Source organism: Bos indicus x Bos taurus, chromosome 1 (genome assembly GCF_003369695.1).
Source record: "Bos indicus x Bos taurus breed Angus x Brahman F1 hybrid chromosome 1, Bos_hybrid_MaternalHap_v2.0, whole genome shotgun sequence".
Taxonomy (NCBI): Eukaryota; Metazoa; Chordata; class Mammalia; order Artiodactyla; family Bovidae; genus Bos; species Bos indicus x Bos taurus.
Genome location: NC_040076.1, coordinates 8448424 through 8467153, shown reverse-complemented (window position 1 = coordinate 8467153; position 18730 = coordinate 8448424).

The window sequence follows — 18730 nt, the reverse complement described above, 5'->3', positions numbered from 1 at the left end:
GTTGCTCAAGGTGATGGGATGAGCAATGTGGTATAGGCAGTTGCTGTAGGTTGAGACCTTTAATCTAAGCCACTATTGCTTGAGACTAACTGGATCTCAAGCTAGCCTCAAGACTGATTCTGGATGCCTTCAATAACTTTGATTAGAAAGAAAGAAAGGGACACAGGAGAGACTATAAAAAAAAAAAAAAAGAGGTTACGTTAATAAAAAGGTTATTTACTAGATTTAGATTTTTCAGTAGAAAGAGTTTTGAGCATGTTAATTATTTGAAATAAGTCATGAGGAAGAAAAAGATTAAAAATTCAAAGATATGAGTTGGATGAAGAGCAAAATTACGTAAGGAAGAGAAAGGTGAATGGATACATTTGTGTATATGAAAAAGTCCTACTAAGTATAGGAGCTACTGAAGTAACCACAGAAGTAGGAAAAACAAAAATGAAGGGATGTTGTAGCTTATCACATCTATTTTCACCTTGGAATATAAAGTATAGCCATTTCCTAAGACATAAAATTTATGAAATAGAGCTGAGATGTAAAGTAGTAAAAATTTGACATAGTGTTCAAAAGTGGTGTCTTAAAATGATGATTTTCTCTTGCTCTCACTACTTGCAAGACATATATTTCTTTTTTTTTTTCACTTTGAGGAGCTATAGTTTTTTTTTAAAAATATGTACTAATGGAACTATATGCTAATTAATGTTAATTAAATAAACCATTTGTGTTTCATTGTAGAATTAGGTTTCTATGTAGTCCATATATTTTTTCTTTTAACTAAGACTTTTAATTACTTAATCAAAATGACTGTTTGGAGCACTTAAATGATTGAGAAGATTAAAAAAATCCAGTTGATAAGTTACATCTAATTTAGTGTAAATAACATGTATTTCTAGAAACACCTCAAGACCTTACAACACATGTATTTTTAATGAAATGAAACTAAATATTTCTGACATGAATCACACAGCATTTCTCTGATATTAAAATTTTACAATATCCGTTAGGGAAATATGACCTGTTCTCTACCTAAGAATATGCTATTCTTAATTTATAGAGGAAATTTCACATATGAAACTTTCACCTCCTGATTCACACTGCTCAACTTGTAAGTGGTATTTTAGTTAACAGTGTTGGTTATGAGTCATCTGTATCAAAGAACTATTAGTTACAAGGGGTTTTATACATTACTGTTTCATGTAAAATGTAGAGGTGGAGTTAGAAAGCATTCAATGAGTGTGCCTCTTCTCTTTTAAGTATATAATTGTGAGTCACTCATCAGTGAAACTAAGTCTGTGACACACCTTTAATGATATACCTTTATAGCAAGGTGGAATGGAAACTTTGAGAAAGTAATATTTTCAATGAAGTCAATTCTTTCGGATTCATTTTGACTTCAATACTAATCCCTTATAGTCAGCCTGTTTTTCAAAGTATAACTTAAATGCTCTACACACATACACATTGATATCTAAATATGGGTCAATTTTAAAAATCATAGCATTAATTTAAATTATATAAATGCACTTAGGTCTGAGGCTCTTAAACCTTCAACACCAAATTGTTTCTAAACATATATGAGATTATATTTCTCTATATAGGTACATATATCTATATGTAAATATATTTAAGGTAAAAATAATTTGCTTTCTTGAAAGAATATATTCTAGAACTATGCATCTTAATATCAAAGCATAAAATATCATAGTTTTATGATATAGATTATTACAAAGACTAATTATATTTTCCACTCTTTACTATATTTTCAATTCTACTTTCATTATGTTTTCTATTAGTCGGCTTCTCATGAAAAATGTTTTAGTAGACATGAATTCATGGTATTCTCTGTTGGCTTGGTGATAAAAAAAACCCACCTGCCTATGGAGAAGAAGTGGGTTGGGAAGTTCCCCTGGAGAGAAAATGGCAATCCACTCCAGTACTCTTGCTTGGAAAATCCCATGGACAGAGGAGCCTGCTGGGTTATAGTCCATGCAGTCACAAAAGAGTCAGACCTAACTTAAGAATTCAACAAGAACAAGACACATTTTCCTCAAACCACTTAGCATCCATTTTCCCTTCAGGGAGTAACACTTGGATCTACTTCTTGGAGCTTGTGATTGGGTAGAGCTGATTGCTACCCAGGTTCTGGAGTAAGCTAATTACTTAATCCTTACAGAGGATTGCATCACCCTTTTCTAAGCTAGGGATTTCTCTGTAGCTCAGACGGTAAAGAATCTGTCTGCAATGCAGGAGACCAATCTCTGGGTCGGGGAGATCTTCTGGATAAGGAAATGGAAATCCACTCCAATATTCTTGCCTGGAGAATCTCATGGACAGAGAAGCCTGGTGGGCTACATTCCATGGGTTCACAAAGAGTCAGACATTGACTGAGTGACTAACACTATGACTATGACCACCTAAGCTTTATTTTCTTGGGTTTCAAAATCACAGCAGATGGTGACTGTAGCCATGAAATTAAAAGACACTTAACTCCTTGGAAGAAAAGTTATGATCAACCTAGACAGCATATTAAAAATCAGAGACATTACTTTGCCAACAAAGGTCTATTTAGTCAAGGCTATGGTTTTTCCAATTGTCGTGTAGGGATGTGAGAGTTGGACTATGAAGAAAGCTGAATACCGAAGAATTGATGCTTTTGAACTGTGGTGTTGGAGAAGACTCTTGAGAGTCCCTTGGACTGCAAGGAGATCCAACCAGTCCATCCTAAAGGAAATCAGTCCTGAATATTCATTGGAAGGACTGATGCTGAAGCTGAAACTCCAGTACTTTGGCCACCTGATTTGAAGAACTGGCTCATTTGAGAAGACCTGATGCTGGGAAAGATTGAAGATGGGAGGAGAAGGGGACACATAGGATAAGATGGTTGGATGGCATCACCGACTCAATGGACATGAGTTTGACTAAAGTCGGGGAGTTGGTGATGGACAGGGAGGCCTGGCATGCTGCAGTCAATGAGATCGCAAAGAATCGGACACGACTAAGCAACTGAAGTGAATTGAATCTAAGCTAGCCAGATCAGCACAAATGAGAGGGGATCTTGAAAATTCCAGGCACAGCTATTCACTGAAACTTACACTTGTGACAGTTATCTTCAAGTGAATATTTCCATTAAGCTAAAATTTATTTTATTGTTAACATTTCCTTCTTTAATATTGTGAGTTAATTATTTTGCCTAATCTCAATTGAGATATCCATGTATTTATTATTAAAAACGTATCTTGATTTCTATCATGTTTATAGATGGAAGAGTTTTCATCTTGAATAACATTTCTGACTTTTCTCCATAATTGTCATTCACTTCTCTCCATGGCAAAAATGACTTAACTGAAGGGTAAGCTTGGGGAGAAGAAATTGAGCATACCTCTACCAACCCCTTTCCTTCTCCTCTTCTCATGTGACACAAAATTTGTTTTCGCTCTCTTGTCTTGCATTAATCTTAGTGAGGAAAGGTCTATATCTGTGAGAGAAACCCATAATTGCTTTAGTTTTGCCTGTGATTGCAATAGACACTGCGTAATATAGTGGAGATTTTAAACATTTGATCAAGTTTTTAAATCATATCTTCAATCCAGCTTCTTTCATAATAAACTGTTGTTTCAAGCTGCATTATCTTATAGCTATCAGTTTATGGATGCTGATTTGGAAAGGATAAGGATAGTATTAACTTATCCCCATTGAATACTGCACAATTATGACCACTCACACTACTTAATATCTTATAGATCCCATATGTTCCATTTTAGTGTGTGCATAATGTACCTCCCTCCACTGTGTAATCTTTTCCTCCCAAATAAGAAGGATTCTGCTTTATAGGTTTTTGATCATTTTTACCACCATGACGAATTTTTTTACTATCCTTATAACACTGGTTTAGACACCTCTCCTGCTTGCAGGCACAGTACTGTACTTGAGAATTTGTCCTATAACATTTTTATTTACTCGTTACTTGTCTGTGTCTACTACTACTGCTGAAGCTTTTTCTTGGTACCAAGTTTCTTACTGAATATTGTAATGTTCAGCAATGATATAAATAATATAAATTACCAACAAGCAATGATATAAATAAGCATAGAACAATTGCATGAGTGTGCATTAAAAAGTGACTGGAAAATTGATAAATAGTTGAATATGTTTGTAGTCTATAAAGTACTTTTCCAAATATTATCATTTTGCATCTTTTTAACAGTTCAAAGAGTTGAATGTGTGACACCCCCTTTTTAAACATAAAGTCGTCACACTTGTCTAATTTTAAAAAATATGATACCAGATATATTAACAATGAATACTGTAAATATATTTCAATTAGCTTTTGGTGTATGGAAAAATACTCTTAAAGTCAGTGGTAAAACAAAAAAAAAATGTATGTGCTGATGATTCTGTAAGTACGTAATTAGGGTAGGGCTCAGCTGGGCCATCTCATATTTGTTTCATGTGGTGTCATCTGGGATCACTCATGCATTTGTGGTCAGGCAGCAGGCTGGTTGGGGGCTGGTTGGTTCAGGATGGCCTCACTTACATGTCTGGAAGTTGGCTCAAGCTACCAACAAGGCCACTCCAGTTTTCTTTCAAGGCCGACTTGGACGGATGACTGGTTTCTAACAGTGTGAGAATGCTAGGTTTCTTAAAGCTTGTCATTGAAACCCTACAACATCACTTCTACAATATATTATTAGCCTATCCCTTCTCCAGCAAATCTTCCCGACCCCAGAATTGAACAAGGGTCTCCTGCATTGCAGGCAGATTCTTTATCAACTGAGCTATCAGGGAAGCGCCATTAGTCAAAAAATCTGACTAAATTCAAGAAAGTGAAGAATCATACCCTATCATTTTCTGAGAGGAAGAGCAAAGTCACATTGTAAAAGGGTGTGCATACACCCTTAAAAAACTGTGGCTACTTTTTCATCTACTATAACACTTATTTAAGGATGAAAGGATAAGAGAGACTAATATTTATTAAGTGGTTACTATATTTCAGATATTTTATATATCTTCATTTATCAATCATAATATAAACTCTATGTGGGAAGGAGTATCCCTATTTTACAGTTAAGAATATTGAAAATCCAAAAAGTTAATTAACATGTCCTATTGCCCATAGCTAATAACTGATAGAACCAACCTTCAAAAACAAATCTACACGATTTCAGAGACTTATGTCATGCCATAGAAAAGAAAGTATAAGCAAAATAAATAAACAATGCATTAGAGCTAGAATGTTGAAGTGAAAATTGTGTAATTAGAAAAATATTTTCACTAAGTAAAAAAATCACTATAAAACTTAAAATGTTTAAAAGGGAGGGGGAATATCTATACCTATGGCTGATTCATGTTGAAGTTTGACAGAAAACAGCAAAATTCTGTGAAGCAACAATCCTTCAGTAAAAAATTAATTAATTAAAAAAACAAAACAAAACTGTTTAGCTCATAAAATTGTGTATCTGCAATTTTGACCGGACTTCACTATGAAGTTCCTCTGCTGTTCTTAGGTGGGCACATTTGTATCTCTAGATGCTGCTAAGTTGCTTCAGTTGTATCCGACTCTGTGCAACCCCATAGACAGCAGCCCACCAGGCTCCCCCGTCCCTGGGATTCTCCAGGCAAGAACACTGGAGTGGGTTGCCATTTCCTTCTCCAATGCATGAAAGTGAAAAGTGAAAGTGAAGTCAAAAGCTCAGTCGTGTCCAACTCCTAGCTACCCCATGGACTGCAGCCCACCAGGCCCCTCCATCCATGGGATTTTCCAGGCAAGAGTACTGGAGTGGGGTGCCATTGCCTTCTCTGATATCTCTAGATAGATGACATTATTTGCTAGATTGCTTTGCCTCTCATGACTGGTTAGCTGTTGGTTGAGGTCTGAAAAATGATAGATGTTTATTAATGAAGATTGATACAGCAGAGGAAAAAGCTACTTTGGTATACTATGACATCAAAACACCTAACAGAATTATACAGCAAAGCCTGCCAAGACAATTTCCAGAGAGAATGTTCAAAATATCATAGAATGTTCAAAATATCAGTTTCTTTGCTTTTCTTTGATAAGATATGAAAAATAAGATACCAAGTAAAATAAATGCTGAGTTTATTATCAGATCTAGAAAGAATTAGAAATTAGAAAGACAATTTGGTCTGAAAGCAAAATTTCTTCTTATCCCTAGTCTCAAAAAATGGATAAAACTTTTAGAATGATATTTGGGGCCATCGATTATTCAAATATGGGACTCTGAAACTGTTTTAAGGGCTTATATTGATTGCAGCCATGAAATTAAAAGATGCTCACTCCTTGGAAGGAAAATTATGACCAACCTAGACAGCATATTAAAAAGCAGAGACATTACTTTGCCAACAAAGGTCCATCTATTCAAGGCTATGGTTTTTCCAGTAGTCATGTATGGATGTGAGAGTTGGACTATAAGGACAGCTGAGCACTGAAGAATTGATGCTTTTGAACTGTGGTGTTGGAGAAGACTCTTGAGAGTCTCTTGGACTGCAAGGAGATTCAACCTGTCCATCCTAAATGAGATCAGTCCTGGGTGTTCTTTGGAAGGACTAATGTTGAAGCTGAAACTCCAATACTTTGGCCACCTGATTCAAAAAAGCTAACTCATTTGAAAAGACCCTGATGCTGGGAAAAATTGAGGGCAGGAGGAAAAGGGGACAGCAGAGGATAAGATGGTTGGATGGCATCACTGATTCAATGGTCATGAGTTTGAGTAAACTCCAGCAGTTGGTGATGGACAGGGAGGCCTGGTGTACTGTGGTTCACGGGGTAGCAAAGAGCTGGGCATAACTGAGCAACTGTACTGAACTGAACTGATTCATATTAGCACACAAAATAACACATATTTAAGAATAAATTTGACCAAGGAGGTGAAAAATCTGTACACTGAAAACAAGATTCGGTGAAAGAAATTGAAGAAAATACAAACAATGGAAAATGTTCATGAATAAGAAGTAATTGTGTTAAAATGCCCATACTCCCTAAAGATATCTATAGATTTAATTCAATCCCTATCAAAACTCCAATAGTATTTCTTTTGTATAAACAGAGAAAAACAATCCTACGATTTGTGTGGAGTCAAAAAAGACCCTGAAGAGCTAAGGCAATACTGAGAAAGAAGTATGAAACTGAAGGTAACACATTTCCTGATTGCAAAATCAGTGTGGTAACTGATATAAAAAAGACACTTTGACTAATGGAGCAGAACTGAAAACCCACAGTAAACTCTCTCCTGACAAGGGAGCCAAGAATACTTGATGGGGAAAGGATGCTGCTGCTGCTTAAAGTCGCTTCACTAGTGTCTGACTCTGTGAGACCCCATAGACAGCAGCTCACCAGGCTCCCCTCTCCCTGGGATTCTCCAGGCAAGAACACTGGAGTGGGTTACCATTTCCTTCTCCAGTGCATGAAAGTGAAAAGTGAAAGTGAAGTTGCTCAGTCATGTCTGACTCTTAGTGACCCCATGGACTGCAGCCTACAAGGCTCCTCCATCCATAGGATTTTCCAGGCAAGAGTTACTGGAGTTGGGTACCATTGCCTTCTCTGGGGGAAAGGATAGTCTCTATTAAAAAGTTCTGGGGAAAGTAGACACTGTACTTGTGTCATATGCCAGTCTCAGAAATTAGCTAAAAATGGATTAAAGACTTAAATGTAAGAACTCAAACCTCAAACCTCCCAAGAACTCAAATCATAAACCTCCTCCCTTATCTAGGAGAAAAGATAATTCAAAAAGATACATGTACCCCAAGTTCCTTGCAGTGCTAATTACAATAGCCAGGACATGACAGCAATCTTACAGTCCATAAACAGAGGAATAGATAAAGAAGATGTGGTGATATATATATATATATATCCATCCTAAAGGAGATCAGTCCTGGGTGTTCATTGGAAGGACTGATGCTGAAGCTGAAACTCCAATACTTTGGCCACCTCATGTGAAGAGTTAACTCACTGGAAAAAGCTCTGATGTTGGAAGGGATTGGGGGCAGGAGGAGAAGGGGACGACAGAGGATGAGATGGCTGAATGGCATCACTGACTCGATGGACATGAGTCTGGGTGAACTCCAGGAGTTGGTGATGGATAGGGAGGCCTGGCATGCTGTGATTCATGGGGTCACAAAGAGTCGGACACGACTGAGCGACTCAACTGAATTGAACTGAACTTACTTACATTATATCAGTTAACATGTTGTGCCTTTAGATGGATGAACTGAACTGAACTGATATATATGTATATATCAGTTTATATATATATATATATCAGTTGTATATATATATATATATATATAAAACACATGTAGGGGAAAAGTTTTATGCCACAGATCTTGGCAATGGTTTTTTGGATATTGCACTAAAACACAATAAAAGTAAAAAGTATATATACACACACACACACACACACAAGCACACACACACACACACACACTGGAATGTTACTCAACCATTAAAAGGAACAAAGTTGTGCCACTTGCAGAGACATCGATGGACCTAGAGACTGTCATACAGAATGAAGTTGTAAAAAAAAAAAATACCATATGTTAGGACATATATGTGGAATAAAAATGATATAAGTGATCTTATTTGCAAAGGAGAGACATAGACAAAGACATAGGGAACAAACACATAGACCTATGGATACCAACAGAGATGGGATGAATTTGGAGATTGATTGACATATATGTGTGATATATATATATATATATATATATATATATATATATATATATATGCTGTGCTTAGTCGCAGTCATATCTGACTCTTTATGACCCCATGAACAGCAGCCTGCCACACTCCTCTGTCCATAGGGATTCTCCAGGCAAGAATACTGGAGTGGGTTGCCATGCCTTCCTTCAGGGAATATTCTCAACCCGGGAAATGAACCAGGGTCTCCTGCATTGCAAGCAGATTCTTTAATAGCTTAGCTTCCAGGGAATTACACACACACACACACACACACACACACACACACTACTATGTATAAAATAGATAACTAATGATAACCTACTGTATAGCATAGGGAACTTCACTTTGTGCTGTGTGGTGATGTAGACAGGAAGGAAAGCCAAAATGAGGGTATATATTTATATGTATGGCTGATTTACTTTGCTATAAGGCAGAAACTGATATAGCACTATAAAGCAACTATATATAAAACATATGTAGGGGAAAAGTTTTATGCCACAGATCTTGGCAATGGTTTTTGGATATTGCACTAAAACACAATAAAATAAAATAATAAAAAAACAAAATAAAAGTAAATATTAATCAGCAGGACTACATCATGCTAAAGAGCTTCACACAGCAAAAGAAATACTCAACCAAATAAGAAGACTACCTAAAGGCTGGGAGTCATATACTGATAAGGGGTTCATATTCAAAATATATAGACTCATAAAACTGAAGAGCAAAAAAAAAAAAAAAAATCAATCAAAACATGAAAAAAAGAAATGAATAAATGTTATCCCAAATGGCCAACAGGTACATGAAAACATGCTCAACATTGCTTGCTAATCATTAGGAATATGCAAATCAAACACAAGGAGATATCACATTATGCTTGATAGAATAACTATGGGGAAGAATCACTTAGTGGAAATGGACTAGCCCTCATAGTCAACAAGAGAGTCCGAAATGTGGTACTTAGATACAATCTCAAAAATGACAGAATGACCTTGGTTTGTTTCCAAGGCAAACCATCCAATATCAGAGTAATCCAAATCTATGCCTCAATTCCAAACAAGCTGAGGTTGAACAGTTCTATGAAGACCTACAAGACCATCTAGAACTAACACCCCCAAAAGATGTCCTTTTCATCATAGGGGATTGGTATGCAAAAGTAGTAAGTAAAGAGATATCTGGAGTAACAGGCAAGTTTGGCCTTGAAATACAAAATTAAGCAGGGCAAAGGCTAACAGAGTTTTGCCAACAGAACACACTGATCACAGCAAACACCCTCTTCCAACAACACAAGAGAAGACTCTACACATGGACATCACCAGATGGTCAAAACTGAAAACAGATTGATTGATTATATTTTTTGCAGCCAAAGATGGAGAAGCTCTATACAGTCAGCAAAAACAAGACTGGAGCTGACTGTGGCTCAGAACATGAACTCCTTATTGCCAAATTCAGACTTAAATTGAAGAAAGTAGGGAAAACCACTAGACCATTCAGGTATTACCTAAATCAAATCCCTTAGAGAAACAGATTCAAGGGATTAGATCTGATAGAGTGCCTGAAGGTTTGTAAAACTGTGCAGGAGACGGTGATCAAAATCAACCCCAAGAAGAAGAAATGCAAAAAGGCAAAATGGCTATCTGAGGAGGTCTTACAAATAGCTGAGAAAAGAAGAGCAGCTAAAGGCAAAGGAGAAAAGGAAAGATATATCCATCTGGATACAGATTTCCAATGAATGGCAAGGAGAGATAAGAAAGCTTTCCTAAGTGACCGATGCAAAGAAATAGAGAAAAAAATAGTGGTAAAAACTAAAGAGCTCTTCAAGAAAATTAGAAATACCAAGCGAATATTTCATGCAAAGATAGGCACAATAAAGGACAGAAACTGTATGGCCCTAACAGATGCAGAAGACGTTAGAAGAGGTGGAAAGAATACACAGAAGAATTGTACAAAAGAGTTTTTAATCATGCAGATAGCCACAATGGTGTGATCACTCACCTAGAGCCAGACATCCTGAAATGTGAAGTCAAGTGTGCCTTAGAAGCATCACTAAGAACAAAGCTAGTGGAGGTGATGGAATTCTAGCTGAGCTATTTCAAATCCTAAAAGATGACATTTAAGCACCGCACTCCAGTTCAATTCGGTTCAGTCACTCAGTCGTGTCCGACTCTTTGCGACCCCATGAATCACAGCAAGCCAGGCCTCCCTGTCCATCACCAACTACTGAAGTCCGCCCAAACCCATGTCCATTGTATTGGTTATGCCATCCAACCATCTCATCCTCTGTCATCTCCTCCTCTTCCTACCCTCAATCTTTTCCAGCATCAGGGTCTTTTCAAATGAGTCAGCTTTTCACATCAGGTGACCAAAGTATTGGAGTTTCAGCTTCAACATCAGTCCTCCCAATGAACACCCAGGATTGATCTCCTTTAGAATGGACTGGTTGGATCTCCTTGCAGTCCAAGGGACTCTCAAGTGTCTTCTCCAACACCACAGTTCAAAAGCATCAATTCTTTGGTGCTCAGCTTTCTTTATAGTCCAACTCTCACATCCATACATGACTACTGGAAAAACCATAGCCTTAACTAGATGGACCTTGGTTGGCAAAGTAATGTCTCTGCTTTTTAATATGCTGTCTAGGTTGGCCATAACTTTTCTTCCAAGGAGTAAGCATCTTTTAATTTCATGGCTGCAATCACCATCTGCAGTGATTTTGGAGCCCAGAGAAATAAAGTCAGCCACTGTTTCCACCGTCCCCATCTATTTGCCATGAAGTGATGGGACCAGATGCCATGATCTTAGTTTTTCTGAATGTTGAGCTTTAAGCCAACTTTTTCACTCTCCTCTTTCACTTTCATCAAGAGTCAAGAGGCTCTTTACTTCTTCACTTTCTGCCATAAGGGTGGTGTCATCTGCATATCTGAAGTTATTGATATTTTTCCAGGCAATCTTGATTCCAGCTTGTGCTTCCTCCAGCCCAGTGTTTCTCACTGCACTCAATATGCCAGCAAATTTGGAAAACTCAGCAGTGTCCATAGGACTAGGAAAGGTCAATTTTCATATCAATCCCAAAGAAAGGCAATGCAAAAAAATATTCAGACTACCACATAATTGCACTCATCTCACAGGCTAGCAAAGTAATGCTCAAAATTCTCCAAGCCAGGCTTCAACAGTAGAACTTCAATCGAGAACTCCCAGATGTTCAGGCTGGATTTAGAAAAGGCAGAGGAAGCAGAGATCAAATTGGCAACATCCATTGGATCATCGAAAAGGCAAGAGAGTTTCAGAAAAACATCTACTTCTGCTTCATTGACTGCACAAAAGCCATTGACTGTGTAGATCACAAGATCTGAATGATTCATTTTTCAATGTACTAATAGGAGCACAGAGGCACTAGCTATTGATTTTGGACCATTATTCCCTGTAGACCTGTACTGATTCTCGATCTGGTGGTAATCTCAGACACTAGCAATGATGGAGATGGGCCACCACTTTCTCTTATTGTATTCCTGATTCTCTTAGCCAAATAGCCACTGCCATCTGAGTTAAAGCTCTTTTTCTGTTTGCCATTTCCACTGGATGTCAGGCCATTCTAGACTATTAGTATCTAGTATCTGTCAAATTACAAGATGAGCAGGGAATATTTAGCATTAATGAACTGGGCTTCTCAGTACCAGAGTTGAGGCCATGGCCATGGCAGTTAAGCAACATGGCAGGGGTTAGTTCTGTCCAGTGGCAGAGGTAGACACAACATTTTGAGTCTTTCTGAAAGAAGACTTGATCCAGAAGAAAGGTGAAACTCTAGTTATGATGGTGAAGTTGATCCCCAAAGTCAGAGGGAAATACAACAGTGATAGCTATGTCTTTTGCTAAGGCTGCTGTCATTAAAGCTAAGAGAGTCCCTTCAATGGGAATATTTCAAGTAGTGGGTTGTATTTAAATACATCTATTGGGTTTAATACCTGAGTCAGGAAGATCCCCTGGAAAAGGAAATAGCCGCCCTCTCCAGTATTCTTGCCTGGGAAATCCCATGGACAGAGGAGCCTGGCAGGCTAAAATCCATGGGGTTGTAGAAGAGTCAAATATGACTTAGCTGCTAAATAACAATAATTAAATGAGAATTAAAACTTTAGTATACACTGATCCTTAACATGTTTTCAAGAAGTTAGGAAGAGACTAACAAAGTGTAATCCCAATACTAAAAAGTAAAAATCCCAATTCACAAGAACATGGCTTCAACTGCTGTCTGAAATTTGGTCATGATATGTGAATGCTTATCATCTTTTAATTATATCCTCCACCTCACGCAAAAAATTTCTCAAATATTACAACCCCCTTAAAATATAATGTTTTTTACATATTAGAACTACATGTGTACCTTTAAAAATGATATTTTTGTATGTATCTATTTTTAGAAATTCTGAAATTATCCTAAAGGATAATCCTAAACCATCAACAGAATTAGGATTAAGAAGTGAAATGAAAGAATTAATTTTAGGTAGGATAATCTTCATTTTTAAGTATGGCTAAAAATTTAGTTACAAGGAATAAAAGGTAAACATTTCCTGATATGTATGTGTTTGCTACTGCTGCTGCTAAGTCGCTTCAGTCGTGTCTGACTCTGTGCGACCCCATAGACGGCAGCCCACCAGGCTCCCCCATCCCTGGGATTCCCCAGGCAAGAACACTGGAGTGGGTTGCCATTTCCTTCTCCAATGCATGAAAGTGAAAGTGAAGTCGCTCAGTCATGTCCAACTCTCAGCAACCTCATGGACTGCAGCTTACCAGGCTCCTCCGTCCATGGGATTTTCCAGGCAAGAGTACTGGAGTGGGTTGCCATTGCCTTCTCCATGTATGTGTTTAAAATTAGTTTAAACACTAGCAAGCAATTAAAAAGGAAGGCAATTCATGGTAAAATCATCAAGTTACAAGAAAGAATAACTTTTAAACTTTAAATAATTTATGGCAGCATATTATCAAACTTTATTTTTACTAAGATCAAGATATGGTTAGTATGTTTTCCTTTGATCTTTGAAGAAAAAGAAATGTAATTCATCAATAGTTTTCATATATAATTTAAAATCTTTTTTTCCTGTTTTGCTGCATATATACAGTTTAGCATTCAAATTTACTGCAGTGAGATATATAAACAAGAGGATAAGTAATGCAAAAGAAATCACATACAAAATATGCTATATTGAAGCTTCTAGGAGTTAATTCAGCTTGAAGTTGGCTGTAGAACTTTGTGGTTTGGTTCCTACTCAGTAAATATTCCCAGTGCTTACATAATGCCAAACAAAATAAAATATTCCCTGGAAATTTTCTAGAGGGGTTGAAAATTTAGGTTAAATCCTTCAGTCCAAAGGGGAAAAATAATTTTTCATTGAAAAATGTGTATGCAGAAAATATAAGCAAGAACACAAAATTTCCATGCAATAGTAGCTTTCTTTTTTGATTTAAGTGTCTTTATAAAAATGAAAACTGCCCAAAGAACAAATTTTTCTCTTCATATTCGGAATGATGCTTGATTATCTGTCAAATGTGTAATTCACAAAAATGTATATGTTGCCTTTTAAACCATAATCATAATGGATTATATCAAGAATGCTATGTCATCAATTTTTCCCTTCATTTTTACTTTTATTTTCCTTTGGAAACCACCTTAGAATCATAGGTCTTTGGAATGTTTAGCGGTCTAATGTGTCTTCAGTGTTTGGTAATTTTCAAAAACAAAAATACCGACATGAGGAAATATTCACTGACGAATGGTGGATTCCTGAATATGCAACGGTCCACAAAACGTGGCAAGTTTGCCACATCCTGTCAGAGCTAGAGCCACGTGAAGAATCACTGAAATGATGTTGAAAATCTTCCAAGACACCAGAACATGTAACTCGTGAAATTTGAAATAAGTCCTAGGAGTTTCTGGGCTTTTTGATCACCATTATGCTGAAGCAACGCTTAGTGCTTAGCGATGAAATCCACATTAATTTTCAGTAACTGAAGCATATGGTGACAAGAAAAAACAGTTCAGGTGAGTGTTTAGTAAGAACTTCTTTCTTCAAAAGTACATTTTCAATTTTCGTAATTTCAAAAGTGCACTTAGTGAAAAGTTCCCCTCCTAGTCTGCTCCAATTCCTTTCTTTAATGGCAATGTTTCCAACTTCTTGTGTACTCTTGCAGAATATATCCATGGATATACAAGTAAATTTAAATATATAGTTAATTTCTCCAGGTTTTTTTTTTTTTTCACAAAATTGTAGTATACATATGCTTTTCAGCACTTTGATTTTTGTTGTTATTGTTTCAGTTTTCTAATCAATATACCTTGGATATATGCTTCCACTTTAAAACAGAAAGTTATTTTGTTGTTTTTTAAAGTGATGAATAAGTATTATTTAATTTTGTTTAAAAATAATCATATTTAATTATTTAAATACATGTGTCCTATTTAGTCAGATGTATTCCATGTGTGAAATTCATTAATCTAAAGTCTCTTTTGATAAATACTTACTATATAAATCTTTGCTATGCTGAAAAGCAAAAACCCTACAAAGAATAAGCATTTATTGCACATATGTGCATATATTTGTAAGATACTAATAAGTCTTAAAAAAGCAGCATTGGTTTTTCACTGGTCATGTTCATCTTCACTTGCAGTAGCTATAACCAAATCGCTTTCCCCATAGGTTTTACCAAATATTACTAATTTAATCCAATTATATAAATTCCTGCTTCTCAGTCTCTCAGCACCTGAGTGTGTTATCAATCTTTTTGTTTTTTAATCTCAGCCAAGCCATAAAAGAGAAAACCAGTAGTATGCATTGTTTTTTTCTCTGTGTTAATCAGAGAGGTTGATGTTAAACCTATGTAAAGTGACTTGGCACCTGAGGTGTCTTAATGAAGATCAAAATAAATAAATAAATAAAAGAACAAAAGAAGGGAAAATGGAAAGAAGGAAGAGAGGGAGGGATGGAAGGAGGGAGGAAGACAGAAAGGGATGAAAAAGAGAGAAGAGAAGAGAGGAGAGGATAGGTGATGAGAAAAAAAGAAGGAAAGAAAAGGAAATGAAAGAAAAAAATGGAGAAAGAAAGTAGAGAGTGACGAAGGAAAAAGGAAAGAAGTTGGAAGAAGGGAGGGAGGGAGGAAAGCTATGTAATAGGTTATATGCCAGGGGAAGTGAATGAAAGAGCAAGGTTCAGCTGGAGCTATGAGTACAGAGTGCAAGAGGCAGTGTGTGCTTAGTTGATTAGTGCCAGGCAGTAGAGTTAAAATTGAAGGCACTACATCATCTAGAATTTTTTTCCGACTCTTTGTGACCCCATGGACTGTAGCCCGCTAATCTCCTCTGTTCATAGAGATTCTCCAAGCAAGAATACTGGAGGGGTTTGCCATGCCCTCCTCCAGGAGATCTTCCTAACCCAGGGATAGACCCCGCGTCTCTTATGTCTCCTGTATTGGCGGGTAGGCGGGTTCTTTACCACTAGCACCACCTGGGAAGACCTAAGACAAAATGATAGGTAGCAAAAAGGGGGCAGAGGAATGTGTTATAGGCTTAGTCGCAATCCTTGTACCTTGCGGTGATGTGTATGGTAAGAGGTGAAAAAACAAACACCAGATAAAAGAACTTGATAACTACGTGTGCAAGAGTGATGGCTCTGAGATTTTTCTTTCTTTCCTTTCCTGGCTTTGCTGTTTCTTTCATCACAGAGCATGGGCTTTCTCTAGTTGCTTCAAGCGGGCTTCTCTTGTTGCGGGACAGAGGCCTTAGAGCATGTAGGTCCAGTAGTTGCAGTGCATGGGCTTAGTAGCCCCATGGCAGGTGGGATCTTGATTCCCCAATCAGGGATCAAATGTGTCCCCTGCATTGGAAGGCAGATTCTTAACCACTGGCTACCAGGGAAAGCCTGACTTCTAGACTTTTAGTCATATCATTTTAACTCTCTTAGAAAACAATGTTTATTTTTATGGAAAGCACAGGAAACATGTGATATAATTGGCCAAAGGCTGTTTTTCCTTCTCTGTCAATATAGCTGCAGAAGAAACTCTTATATCTAACAATTTATCTAAAATATTAAATACACTCAGCCAGAGGACAGAGTGGGTATATAGAGGATAAATTCAGGATCTTTAATCCCCCTTCTCCCTGATTATCTCCATCAGTAACTTCCTCCCTTAGCTACCCACACTAAATCTATATCCTAGGTGAAGCAGTGATGTCACTATACATACATAACTTCAAGATACCTGCTCAACTCTACCTGTAACCAAATACTGACCCTGAGTCTATGACAAATATATATTCTAGAGACCCTGATGCTGGGGAAGATTGAGGGCAGGAGCAAATGGGAGTGACAAAGGATGAGATGGTTGGATGGCAAAATCAATTCAATGGACATGAGTTTGAGCATACTCCAGGTGATGACAGAGGACAGAGGAGTCTGGTGTGCCACAGTCCATGGGATCACAAAGAGTCAGATGTGACGGAGCAATGGCAAAACAAGAGACATCATTGACCTGATTTTCTTTATAGATGTTTTGTTTCATCTTATCTAACTTTTGTTTCTTCATACAATTTATTATGTAAGGTCCATGAGAATAGTTTATACCTAAAGGGTGTTTTCTTCCTTTTTTGTCCATTGCACTTCTTTCAGTACCTAAAGTAGTGCTGAGCACATCAAAGATACACATTATATCTAAATACCTCAGCATTTAAATAGCTATTAAGTGGATCTCTATATGTTGGATGTCTAATTGTACCATAGGGAGTAGGATTCTGCTGATAAGTGAATAACCCCATCTCTCTTTGGAAATGTTTGTTTGTTCTATTTCTCTAATTCCATTGCAGCAGCAAAGTAATCACACTGGATAATCTGTAGTCTTCAGAGACTGAGAGAATTGAATGCTCCTAGTATGATTTTGGAAGGAAAGTTATGACCAAACTAGATAGCATATTAAAAAGCAGAGACATTGCTTTGCCAACAAAGGTCCGTCTAGTCAAGGCTATGGTTTTTCCTGTGATCATGTATGGATGTGAGATTTGGACTGTGAAGAAGGCTGAGCGCCGAAGAATTGATGCTTTTGAACTGTGGTGTTGGAGAAGACTCTTGAGAGTCCCTTGGACTGCAAGGAGATCCAACCAGTCCATTCTGAAGGAGATCAGCCCTGGGATTTCTTTGGAAGGAATGATGCTGAAGCTGAAACTCCAGTACTTTGGCCGCGTCCTGTGAAGAGTTGACTCATTGGAAAAGACCCTGATACTGGGAGGGATTGGGGGCAAGAGGAGAAGGGGACGACAGAGGATGAGATGGCTGGATGGCATCACTGACTTGATGGACATGAGTCTGAGTGAACTCCGGGAGTTGGTGATGGACAGGGAGGCCTGGCGTGCTGCGATTCATGGGGTCACAAAGAGTCGATCACGACTGAGCGACTGAACTGAACTGAACTGAGTATGATTTTTGTTTTGTTTGTTTTTGTTCTATTGTGCCAGTTTTTTTTTTTTTTTTGCAATGCAACTTTTCAATACTGTGTCCTTATTTTCATGTGCTGAATGTTAGCAATCCAGTGGTTTGAGTCAATTTAAAAGCATTTAATTTTGTTTTTCTCTCATAGTTTTTGAGCCCACCCAAGTGCACTGCAATCCATCAAATCAGGAAACCCTGCATTTTGTGCGCCAGAGTTTTTGGAATTGATTTAGCTGCACCTGAATCCAAGTTGATTATTCTTCAGACTCCCAGGCTTAACTGTCTAAATCTATAGCACATTAAACTCTCAGGTATAAAGATTCACAGTCTCTTCACTGGCCTGGCTCTAATTTTAACTTGGAGTTAGTACTGTTTCTTTTGGGATTAATGAAAAAACAAAAATATTTGTCAGAAAACTGCCAAGAGTGGTAAATTTAATTTCACAACTTCTGCTGCAGAAAAGTTAATTTTCCCAGACTCTGTGAACCCTAAATTTTCACCCATGGACTGTTAGGCACAACATCCTACAGTTATCTTTCTTGCTTTCCTTCTCTTGGCAAGTCTTACCTTGTTG